We start from the raw sequence: 11,906 nt of genomic DNA on the forward strand, positions 1-11,906 counted from the left end.
ATTTTCCTGGGCCTGAAATGTAAAACAATGTCTCATTTTGGAAAAGATGGGAAGGAGTATTCACCTTTGGAGACAGTATGGTAGACAATCAGTGTTTCAATCTGACATACAGACCCGTCCAGCAGCAGCTGCTCCACAATTTTGAAGATTTACCCCTCATTCTGGTGCTTAAGTAAAAACATCTGTGAGACACTAAACTCAGTTTAGAGCAACATGCCCTTGAAAATCTCATCCTGATCAATTTTGTTGGTATTCATTGCCATTGATTTTAAAGAAGGAGTTATGGCTGAAAGAGCTACTTTCCACAAGGCAATTCGAGATCTGCATACGGAGAAATAGCAGCCACACTCTGCCCACAGGAGCAATTAAAGCTTACAACATACCTGCTATTGCAGAAAGAGATTTGTGTCGGCAGGTAGATGGCATCTTCAGTGCCAGTGGTTGCCATAGAAGTTAAGGTTATTCAGATCATGCTTGAAGACTGTACTGGTTAGGGATAGAGCCTAACAGCTGGCAGAAATGGAGCAGATATAATGGACATACTGGGCATAGTACTGCTCATTTATTCAGTATGTCCTGTGCACAAGGTGAAATGAAGGCTGGCTTCAGCTGAGAATCTCAGCTGAGATCAAGTACCAAGGACATGCTACAAATTATTTCCAAGTTGGGAAATGATGGAGCAGAAGAGCAGTGAAGTTGGGCTTTGGAAAAATGTGATGCAGTGAGTAAAAAGTGAGAAGACATGAGGATTGTATGTTCTGGAAAATGAAGGTAGGGAAATGCATTTTTTTAAGAATAATTTTGAATGTTACCTTTAGGTCTTGTTTGGAGACCCTTCTTTTCTAAAGCTGCCCTAGCTTGCACCACATGCTGCCTGAAAAGCTGCTTTAAGGTACATTTGATCATTGCCTTCATATTCTGTGCTAAAACATAATCCAGCAAAGGGGCTGGAGACAGCTGAAATCAGCTTTTCCCTAGTATGACAGGATGCAGATGTTACAGCAGAAGTTGCTCCTCTATACGCTCTGCATAAACCCCACAGGCCTGGACTTGCAGGAGAGCAGCCTGGGGGGGTCAGGCCCTCGGCTGCAGCCACAGCACCCTGGCAGACCACACCCAGCACAACCAGAAGCCCCAGCCCCACTGTCTGAGCTGGGGTATGGTACCAGGATACAGACTGGCACCTAGCCGATTCCCTAGTGCAAGTACATAAGGACCCACAAAATGCTTTGAAGGTGAAAAAAAAAAAAATCACATTGTTACTTATTTTCAATGAACCCTCATAAACATTTCAGGACTCTCCTATTTAACGTAGTGGATTGCATCTTGCCTCATGATTCATGTAGCCATAAGTGTACTTCACTGCCTAGTTTGAACTCATAAGCTACATTTTACAGGTAGCATGGTGGCTCTGCTGCAGCTGCCTTGGAGATGCTCCTGGCAGGAAAGGCAAGGGTGCAATGCCAGTCCATAGGGACCCTGGAGCATAAAGAGGAGGTAGCTGAGGCTTGAGCACATCTCTGGGCTGCCTGCCTCTGCAGGTAGTGGTCTTCTGCCACAGCTCCTCTGGAAAGCTTTCTAAGCCTAGTTAAGTCTCTAGCACATGACCGCAACCAGCCGTCCTTCGAGAGCTCCAGAAAACCTGTGGTGCCACCTTTGCAACACTGTCCCCAGTGATAAAACACTGCAGGACCACCTTGCCAAAGACAAGCTGAACAGGACAGCATGCAGAAAGGACAGGGGCAAACAGCTGCTTCTTGCACATCCTCCCCACAGCTCATATAAAAGGCCATTCTGCAGGATTTGGGATTAATTCAGCTCTCTCTGCCCTGCTGGACTCTGCCAGTATGACTTCCAGGAAGGGTAGCATAGACAGGCCCACGCATTTCAGTGCGAGGGAGCAAAGGCTAACCAGGAAAGGAGCACAGTGATCCCAGGTTTCTATGAGGACACCCTGGTGCCATCTACTCCCAGTTCCCTCAAACAGGAACAGGTTGGTTTGGGACACTATATCCCTTATTTGTACACACATGAGGCTTTGGAAAGCAAACCTAACCCTCAAATACCCACTTTCACAACCAAGTTGTCTGCAGGGGTAGAGTGAACACTTAGTGCTGGCTGGCATAGCTCTAGGCACCACCACACCGTTGTCTTAGTCTCAGGCTTTGCTCCAATTTCAGCAGTCTGGAGATGTTCCTAGCTAAGGCAGAAAGCATAGAGGGAAAACAAAAGCAACAGCATGGTTTCCAGCCCTATGAACACGGGAAGGCACCTATGCAACACATAGTTCAGAGTCAGGTTTACATCTGGCAAAGCTGCTTCTACCATCTGATTGCACCCCAGTAAAATTAGAGGTTCTTAACCCAAGTCTGAGATGTCATGCAAAAATTGGATGGAAGTGAACTACAAAGACAAAATAGTCTTTATGATGAAACCTCAGAAAAGTAATTAATTTAATCAGCAGACTTCAATACTGCCTTTCATAACCTGAGATGTACCAAGAGGTTAAGCTATAGGGGCCAAGTTATCTTTGTGACCTTTACAACCAGGAAAATTTACAAACAGCAATCAGTAGATTCTGAGGCCGAAAAAATTAACCCAGATAGAAAGCATGTAATAAACATCTGGCATTTGACTCAGCAAGGTTGAAGCAGAAAAGCCAAGAGAGAAGTTAGGCTGCGCTACAGCCACTGACTGCAGCGAAAGGAGTTAGCATTGATCTTGCCTCAGGAGGAGGTTTGCAAAACATCCCATAGCTGTTATAGACTGAGGTCATAAAACTGAACTCACTTATTTCATGCAGGATCTAGAGCTGTTGGACAGTATTTAAAGGAACGAGAGCAAACTACAAGTGACTGTATAGATCCCCGATAAGATACTTTTTCACCCAGTTTTGCAGTGAACCTTGGAACTTCTAACTCTGCACCAGAGTGAAACCCTTTTCTCTCAATAGCATGCAATTAGGTGAATTAGATGTTATAGATAAAGTTGCTCTTTGGAGGGATATTACTTACAGCGAAACAGCATAATACCTATGAGCGATAAAAAGAGGGGAGACTCATATACCAGGTAAAGAGTAACAAAATTCTAATGAAGCTGGGTGTTGTTGGGCACACCCCCCCCCTCCTCCCGCAGCCCTTCCTGGATTAAATTCTCTATTCCCTTTCCCTGTAGTTTCAATCCATTTTAAGAGAAATCCTTATCTCTAATACAAATTGCCTGTGCTTGTTTATCCAGCAGTAACACCTGGGTACACCTGAAGGGTCAACACACAAGAACTGCAGAGCTGTAAGCAAGCCCAACACACCTTTGGGATACCTCCAAAACAGTGGTCCTGCTCCCAGGGCACAAATCACTCACAGGTGTCAGCAGCCTAGGCATGATCCAGAGCTTCACTAAACCAGCTATTCTGGCACTGTGCTCTATTTCTACAAATGCCATCTCTAAACATGTCAAGAAATACTTAACTGTAATAAAAAAAGAAAAAGCTACAGTCATTATGCAGAAGGAGTAGAGAAATTACTAACGATACAGACTGTCCTAGCTAAGTGTCCCCGCTAAACATACGAGGCAATGAAAAAACCCAGTATCACTCTGTGCTCTGTCTTGTATTCATCCTCATCTAGAATAATTTAATCACACATCCTGAAAAACCACAGGGTGCTTGCTTGCTGCTAGGCAAGCCACAACAGTAGGCCTCAGTCCCAACAAGACCAGCAGCAGCAGGACCATGGCCTGGAACTATAATGACATTTCAGTGCTTCATTTTTAATATCCTAAAGCATCTCACTGGAACTAGATGCCAAACCACTGTGAATCTGCCCATTGTCTCTCTCTGGTCTGTGGTAACGCCCCATCATTCATGTGCAAAACCTGCAATTTTAGGTCCCACTGCATCCTTGCAAGGCTTCTTTTGACCACTTGTAGCCTTTCAGATGCCCTGCATAGACAGGAATTTCTGAAATCAGTAATAGTCCCATCCTCCTTCACTATAGGCAGGGCTTGATGTACTTAACGGATTTAAGCCAATACTCATACAAATCTGGTTAATAATTACCAGAATCTTGTTCTGGCTGGTTTTTGTGTTTTTCAGATTTTAAAGAAAAGACACGCTACAAAATAGCAACGTAACAGTCACAGCTGCAGCACTGTGGAAATGAACAAGACCTACATTTTGCTGCTCCACAAAAAGGAAGTTCTGCTCCCCAAGCTGACCATATCATTGTTCAAGCATATATACCCAGATCGATGACAGAGTCTAGTCATGTCTGCAGCCATTCTGCCTTCTCAGCAGCATTGCCTCCTCCCCTCTGCCACATGCAGGGAGAGCTTCAGGTGCAAGACTCTCTGGGATGGAGAGGAAGGGGAAGGAGTCACCCGCCCAGCTGGGCTGAGGACCACCTCCAAGGAGCAGAAGCCAGTGCAATGGAAACAGTGTCCTGGGGGAAGGTTAAAGCATAGGCAAGGACCAGGCTGCAATTTAAGTGCTGTGGGTCACTTGAAGTGCACCAAATTACCTCCAGCACAGTCTCATTACATGTTACCTCATGCGAGTTGCACAGTCTTCACACTCGGGAATCATCCAAAGGATTGCAATCTGATGCAACAGTGGAGGTTTTAAGCTGATATTTTGAGAACCATCTTCTCCAGCAACAAGTGCAGGCTTGGATTACAATGATGACCCAGCCAGAACCCTGTTTCTTCTGCCTTCTTCAGAAGCATTACAAATTGCATTTATTAATGTGTCCACCTTTTGAGGGGAAAGCCATCTATGGAGCTGCCTTGATTTCCTCCTTCCCAGTCTAGCTGGCTGTAGAGACACTCTCATACATAGAGAGGATCCCCTTTCACATAAAGGGGATGTGTTTGCAGCAAGCAGGGTACACAATTAGTTGTAAAGTAATAGTGAGAGCAAATCTTTCTTCCATGTCAGGGATGTTGCCATATCCAGTCAACATCTGTTGCTACTGAACTCAAGGAGACACATTTGTGGGGCACAGGGAACAGTATCATGATGCTCAAGTTGTTTCTTATAATGCGTGTGGTCATAATCTAGGGCATAACAGGATTCTTTCTACTCTCCAGAGAGAACACAAGCACCAGATGAGGAAAAGGGCTAATGAACTCAGAAGCAACTCAGAAGAACAAGATCCATGGAAGAAAGCCATTTGCACAGAGCCTTTGTTTTTCCAAGCTACTTGGAGCTGGTCAGAATCCATAAGTTGACACAACTCTCCTGATCTGGCCAAGGGATCAAGTTCCTCCTGCTGTAGCGCCCAATGCCTTCAGCAGGCATTTTCTCTGTCTAGGCGCAGGAACAATCTCCAGTGCTCATGAAGCCTTCAACCTGCAGTACTTCGAGGACTAACAGAGTACCTCAAATCAGTTCTCTTCATAAGACTATTAGCCCCCGGATCACACTGTAAATTAAAGCATAACATCTGAGGAAGCCACAAAAAGGCCTTTCAGAACAGCAGTCTTTGCACCGGCCCACGTGACACAATTCTTCGTTTACCTAGACATCAACAAAAGATTAGCAGGAACAAGCATGCTAACAAGGCACCAAGCCTACATCACTTGTGGCATCTTGGAGAAAACAGAGCATTTAGAGTCAAGAGCAATTTTGCGTTTTGGGTTGGGTTTTTTTAATCATTAAAAAATTGCCTACAAGCACTGCCTTGAAGCACCCTAGCAACCGAACAGCACTCGTGTGACCCCTAGAGGTCTCAGGATTTAGGTGAGGAACACTCTGCAGGAGGAGCTTTTGCAAGGTGCTGATGTTCACAGAAGAGACATCTGTGTCCTGAACTCATTCTCACCACCATCCTTCATTTCTCCCCCCACCTCCCCTGGGGACAGGACCTGCAGGCTGGTTTGCTGCTGATGCCTCAGGAGCTGAAGGTCTCAGCGCAATGCTCCTAGCAGCACAGAACTTGCTGCCTTGAAGCCCTGCTGAGAATTCATGCAGCTCAAGGGTGCTGTGCCAAATAAGCACTTGTCCAGCCCACTCCACTTTGAACCACGGTATTGAGAAATGCTCTTTGTTATAGTTCAAACAACCTCTGCGGGGTAACGAACAAGGCATTCAAAAGCAGAATTAAGGCAGCATACCTGAAGGTGACTAAGATTTGAACACCAGACCCCTGAGCTCGCTTGTGCTACACTACTGGTTCAGTGCAAGGGGGTGAGGGGCCAGTTTACCCTTGGGTTTATGATGTTTGTGCTAAGTCTTTATGAAAAATTCCCACCCTTTAGCTATGAGGAAAGAGATTGTCTCATGATCACCATTCTGTTTCCAGCTATGCTAAAAACACTAGAAAACAAGCAACACAAGTTTCACTCACCACAGATACCTTACAGGCAGTCAACTAGAGCATTAACATGCTGAATGAAAGTGGGCATAACCTGCAGGACACAATACATTTAAACAGCTGTAAACCATGTCAGAAGCACATCTATCAACTTCCTGTGAGAAAGCCGGTGAGCTGGACAGAAAATTACTTGAATATTCATGGATGCCAGAAAGAACTTATAAAGTAGCCCAGAGGAAGCCAATCTCCCAGACCACAATGGTATGATTACCTTCATACTGAGGGCCACCAGTTTGGGAACTGAGCAGAGGGATGAGGTGGGACCAGTTTACCAGCAGGTGATAACAGTGGCTCCTTGGGGTCCCCCCTTTCCCTCATAAGGTGGTGCAAGGTTGGACACATCATGACTCAGGTAAGCTGGCACCCTTGTCCCTGACTGTGCCAGAAACCCCTACCCCAGAACAGACCCACTGCTGCAACACAGCCCCAGGGTGGGAGCTGCGTTTGACTTGCTGACAGTCCACCCCTGAACACAGGCTGGCCAATGCATGGGATGCAAAATGGAAGTAGCTGTGCTACTGCAAGAACATGCTCTAGTGAACCAACTCAAGGGTGCTGGTGAATGAGATTCCTGGTAATTTGACATCTTTCACCTCACTTCTAGTTAGTTTTCCCCCTCTCCTTCCTTACCCTCATTTTGCAAAAGTCATGTAGCATTATTTTGCAACACAGATGTGTCTGCTGCCTTCCTCCAAACTGCTTTGGCCCTATGGAGGTCACATCATCACTTTCATCACCACTGAACATGGACTACTTATTCTAGCCAAATGCTTTAACTGTGAAGGGCTTTTCTAACCTCTGGAGGCTACTCCAGATGGCACTACCATTTATTTAACTTTCTAGTTAGAGTCTATTTTTGTTAGAGTGAAACACTAAAAGGCACTCTTGCCACTGAAATACAGCGAGTAGCTTGGTAGCATTCAGCTAGAACCAAAAATACTGTATGAATAAAACATTCGGATCTATTACTTACCTATGGTACACTAACAACAGAACTACACAGATACATGCATTAATCACAGTATCATTCTTTATTTCTTCACATTATACTGGCTCAATAATTTCCTGCTACCATACTCTTAAGCATGCTAATGAAGAATTCACAAGCAAACAAAACAAGAATATGATGTTATTTAAGATCACTATTAATCAAAGTCATCTGTAAGTGGTGACACATAGCAAGCAAATACCCAGTGAATCCCAATTTACTCATTTTACTCAAAGGCACTCTGCCTACAATAATCTCTGTTAGGTCCAAGTAATTTTAAAAATCATGTTATTTTTGCTCCAACACTCTTCCTTTGCCAGCTCTGTCACCGCATTCAGAGTAACTAAAACCAACACATTCTTCAAACCAAAGGGTAATGCAGGACAGACTTTGTGGAGTGCAGTCCCCAGCAATTCCCAACACCATAGATAAAATCTTGTTCAGTGAAGAATGATATGAGTAAAAACAATGGATATAAAAATCTGTTTCAAGTTCTTTTGCAACAGAGGTGAAAACTTATTGTGAGTAGCTGTGTGAAGCTGTGTCATAAGCCACAGAACCTGGTAAAGGTAAATGCTCAGAATGGCAGAAGAAGCAAACAACAATAACTGCTCCCCAGAAAAATCTGTAATTCTAGGTGGGTTACTTAGAAGGTAGCACTGAATCTTTTTAAATAACTATTTTCAGGAGCTAGAATTAAAAACCCTCTTTAAAACTGTAGCTGCCATTTTTTAATCTTGATTTGTCTCTTCCAGATGTTCACTAGATTGACATCTACTCTGAAGCAGGAGTGCCCAAGAATAGACCAAGGCATAACAGTTCTGTGCAAAAACTGCATCTGAAATTAAGTACAGATCACATTCTCCACACTGCTATGCACCTCAACAACTGACATCCCCCCCAACCAGTTTTATGTGGATTTAGTCCTGTTGCAAAGGTACCCCTGAATTGCCTTCTCAAACACAATGGCTAGAACTACACCTGGAAACGCAGCAGTCATGGCCAACCAAAGAAACACAGGACCCTGCACGACCAAGAACAGGCATGACTTGGTTCATCACTAGCCTGCTGCAAGGTCAGACCCTGCACCCCAATGGAACAATTACCACGTGTTCCTGGTAGCCTTGCAGACCTTCAGTGGTCTGTGGATTGTAGACTAGGAACCAAATGCAGAAAAGTATTTAGGAAGAAACATGTAAGAACAAACTTGAGCTGGATACTTGCAATCTCAGTTATTCCTTACCACAAGCAATGTAAAAACAGTATTGTTCGCTGCCACCTTACAGCAAGGAATTCTTAAAAGATATCTAGAGACAATGAAGCTCTAATTTGCACAACACAAAGGAGATACAGGCTCCTCTGCTACCTCTTGTTCTTTCCGCACAACTGGACTTGTTTCTGACAAAGAAAGATTTCTCCTTTCTAGTGGACTTCAGAATCAGTGAAAAGAGATGTTCAGTTTGCTCTGCTCCTTTGAGCTCTAGGTTACTCACTCTGCCAGAAAGTACAAAAGGGGTGGTTGCACACAAACTCCAGAGGCCACCTTTGGTCCTATATCCTGTCACTGATTAAAGGATTTTAAGATTGAAAACAAGAGTCAACATATTTTCTTCAACAAGAAATGGAAGTTTGTAAGAATAAAAGATAGATTCTTCCCAGTTTTATAAACAGAATGAACGGAATTCCCTCTCATCCCACACTTTCCTTTTCCCCATCTCCTAAACAATCACATTACAGGCCTTCTGTTTCTCAAACTGGACAGACACACATGATCAGGAGTTCTTGCTAGTCCTTACACTTCTTGACAAACAACTCTCAGACACTTCCCATACTTCTGGCAGGGTCAGAGAACAAAGCTTTGTTAACTAGAGGACAAAACATGCAAATAGCTTATGATGTAACATCTGAATTCCTGAAACATGGAGAAACCCACTTCTCTATTTCAAGATGTCATTTACTGTCCAGGATGATCCTTTTGAGTTTAGCCTGTACTTTCAGGCAGCAATTTCCAAACAGAAACAGATTTTCTTGGGTAACTAAGAGCATCTCCTACTTTTCTGCACCATTGTAAACTCAACATTCCAACATCCCATCACACTTCATCTTCAGTTCTGTAATCCTGCTCACAGAAGAGAACACAGCGAAGGCATAACAGGACTTATATTTCTCCTCATTTTAACACTGCAATGACTCTAATACAAGAGGGGACAGGTGATCTCTCTGCCAAGAGATGGTACAACAAAAAAAAAGTTAGCTCATTCCTCAAAGGCCTCTGAAGCACACTGATCTCAAACAGTATTTTTACAGCATCATTTTGCTCTTCAGTAAATATAAAGTCACCCTGCTGCCTTCATGTTAAGCCTGTAGAGCTACTCAGACAAGTGCATAAATAGTTATTTTTCTGTTACTATAATCACAGTCATTCATCATTTCTGGATTTAATCTTCCTCAAAGATCTAAGCATAAGACACACACAGGAAAGAGGAAGAGATCAGGACAGACAATTAGATTAAACATTCTTGTCTCCACTCAGCACTAGAGCTGTTGCATACAGTTCTGACTGCTAACACACTTGGTTGATTTAGAGCAGGTTTTTTCTTAGTGAAATAGCTAAATACAGACATACACAAACTGAACATAAGACTTGGGGGGGACACATAAACTACAGTCCCTACAGTTTAGCTAGCTAGCTTTAAGCCAGCTAGCCCTTGTATGGCTGCAGTAGCATGGACCTCGGGTCAGCCTTGTCACCAGAAGCACAGCCATGAAGCACCACATGGTGGTTTTACCCTGGAAAATTATAAAGTCCAAAGATGTGACTCTGAGGCTCCTATCATGAGGCTTCACAATAATGATTCAGGTACCAGCTTCTACCTGCTTCCATCACCTGCTGCTCACATTCTTTATTAGATCTGGCTCTTATGAAATAGAAACAGAAAAGTGTTTGTTACAAGAGCAAGGTGAAGGTTCATCATATGTAAATAAAGGAAGATAAATACTTGAGAATGCCTAGTGATCCAAAAGGGAAAACAGAAAAAAATAAAAAAGCAAATTGAATAGTTAATGAACTCAGATAGCTAGGAATAATTTTCAAATCACATTCTTGTAAGGAAAAGAATTCTTTAGTACTATCACATCTTCACGTAAAACATGCTAGGGAAGTGCAAAGTATCATTTCAACATCATCATCATCCAAGCATGCAGCACATTGAGGAGCACCAGCAGGATAAAAAGGACCATCATCCATCTACAACTGCAAACTTTCCCTTATACAAGGGAAGCCCACAACTGTACCCTTGCTGCAGTTTGTTTTGAACAGAATGGCACAGGCACAATGTGAATTTCTAAGAAAGATATTGAGTCAGACTAAAGATCTGCCTAAACCTAGAAGCTGTCTCCAATGGATGCCACCAATGGGATGAAGAACTTTAGTCATGAATCACTGAAATATTGTTTCACCTTTCAACCCTGTATTTAGTAGTATGCCAACTTCGTGTTTTTCCCGCAGCTCTTTAATACCATATAATCTTTCAGCATTCACAAATCCTGTTGCAAGGAGTTCCTCAACATTCTCACATATTGTACAGACTCTTCCACTGTCACACTCTGTGTATATCTGATGTATCCAGTTCCTATATTGGAAGACACAGTGAACAGTAACTCTCTACTTCCTTTATGCCACCCATAAGCCTTGGACAAGACCTTGGTCATTGTTTTCCATGCTGAAGACCCATGTTCTAAATATGTTACCCTTACTGTCAAATACTTCGCTCCCCAGGCTTCTGGGACAGTATTTTTTTCCACAACAAAGAACAAACTTCTTTCCTCAAACAGGCAGTTCAAGTGTCAAACCTTGAACTCCACGGCAAATGGGTGCAACCATTTTTCTGCACAGTGAAAGTGAACACCTTGTCTTCGAAAGGAGCTATTCAAAGTTACCCTGGTTGACTGGGAACTGATAACATACAGGGAACACACTTGAGACTTTTTCCACATACTGAGTTTATTCTTGGCTAGCCAGCCACTTTAGCTTTACAATAGAATGTGGACTTTCAGGCTTGCATTATGTATGAGAATCCAGGTAAGCTTACAGCATTGATTATTCCACACAAAAGAAAACCTGCCATTAGTAATTCAATGTATCATTTACATCATCATCATAATAATTACAATTCCCTTTCTTCCAATAAATTTGGGCATAACAACTGCATCACTTTGCCATTTTGGCTCCTCGTTAAGTTACATCTTCACAGGTATGTTCCTATTAACTGCAACAATCATGAAAATGAGCTTTATCACATGAACTTTTGACTGGGATCCATTACAGTGTTATTCTGCCTCTCCCACTGCATCTAGAATATCATGGTTTCAAAGTTCAGGGTGCTTTGTAAAAGAAATTTATCTCCCACAGGCATGCCTAGGGTACTAGCTTCTCTCTTTACTACGTGAGATAGACTAAGAGAGCTCTGGAAGATGAGAGGGTTAACAAATTAACACAAAGAGGTTTTAGTGGTGTCAGCAACACACACTATAAGTACTAACATGTT

Source organism: Leptosomus discolor, chromosome 4 (assembly GCF_034619465.1).
Source record: "Leptosomus discolor isolate bLepDis1 chromosome 4, bLepDis1.hap2, whole genome shotgun sequence".
Taxonomy (NCBI): Eukaryota; Metazoa; Chordata; class Aves; order Leptosomiformes; family Leptosomidae; genus Leptosomus; species Leptosomus discolor.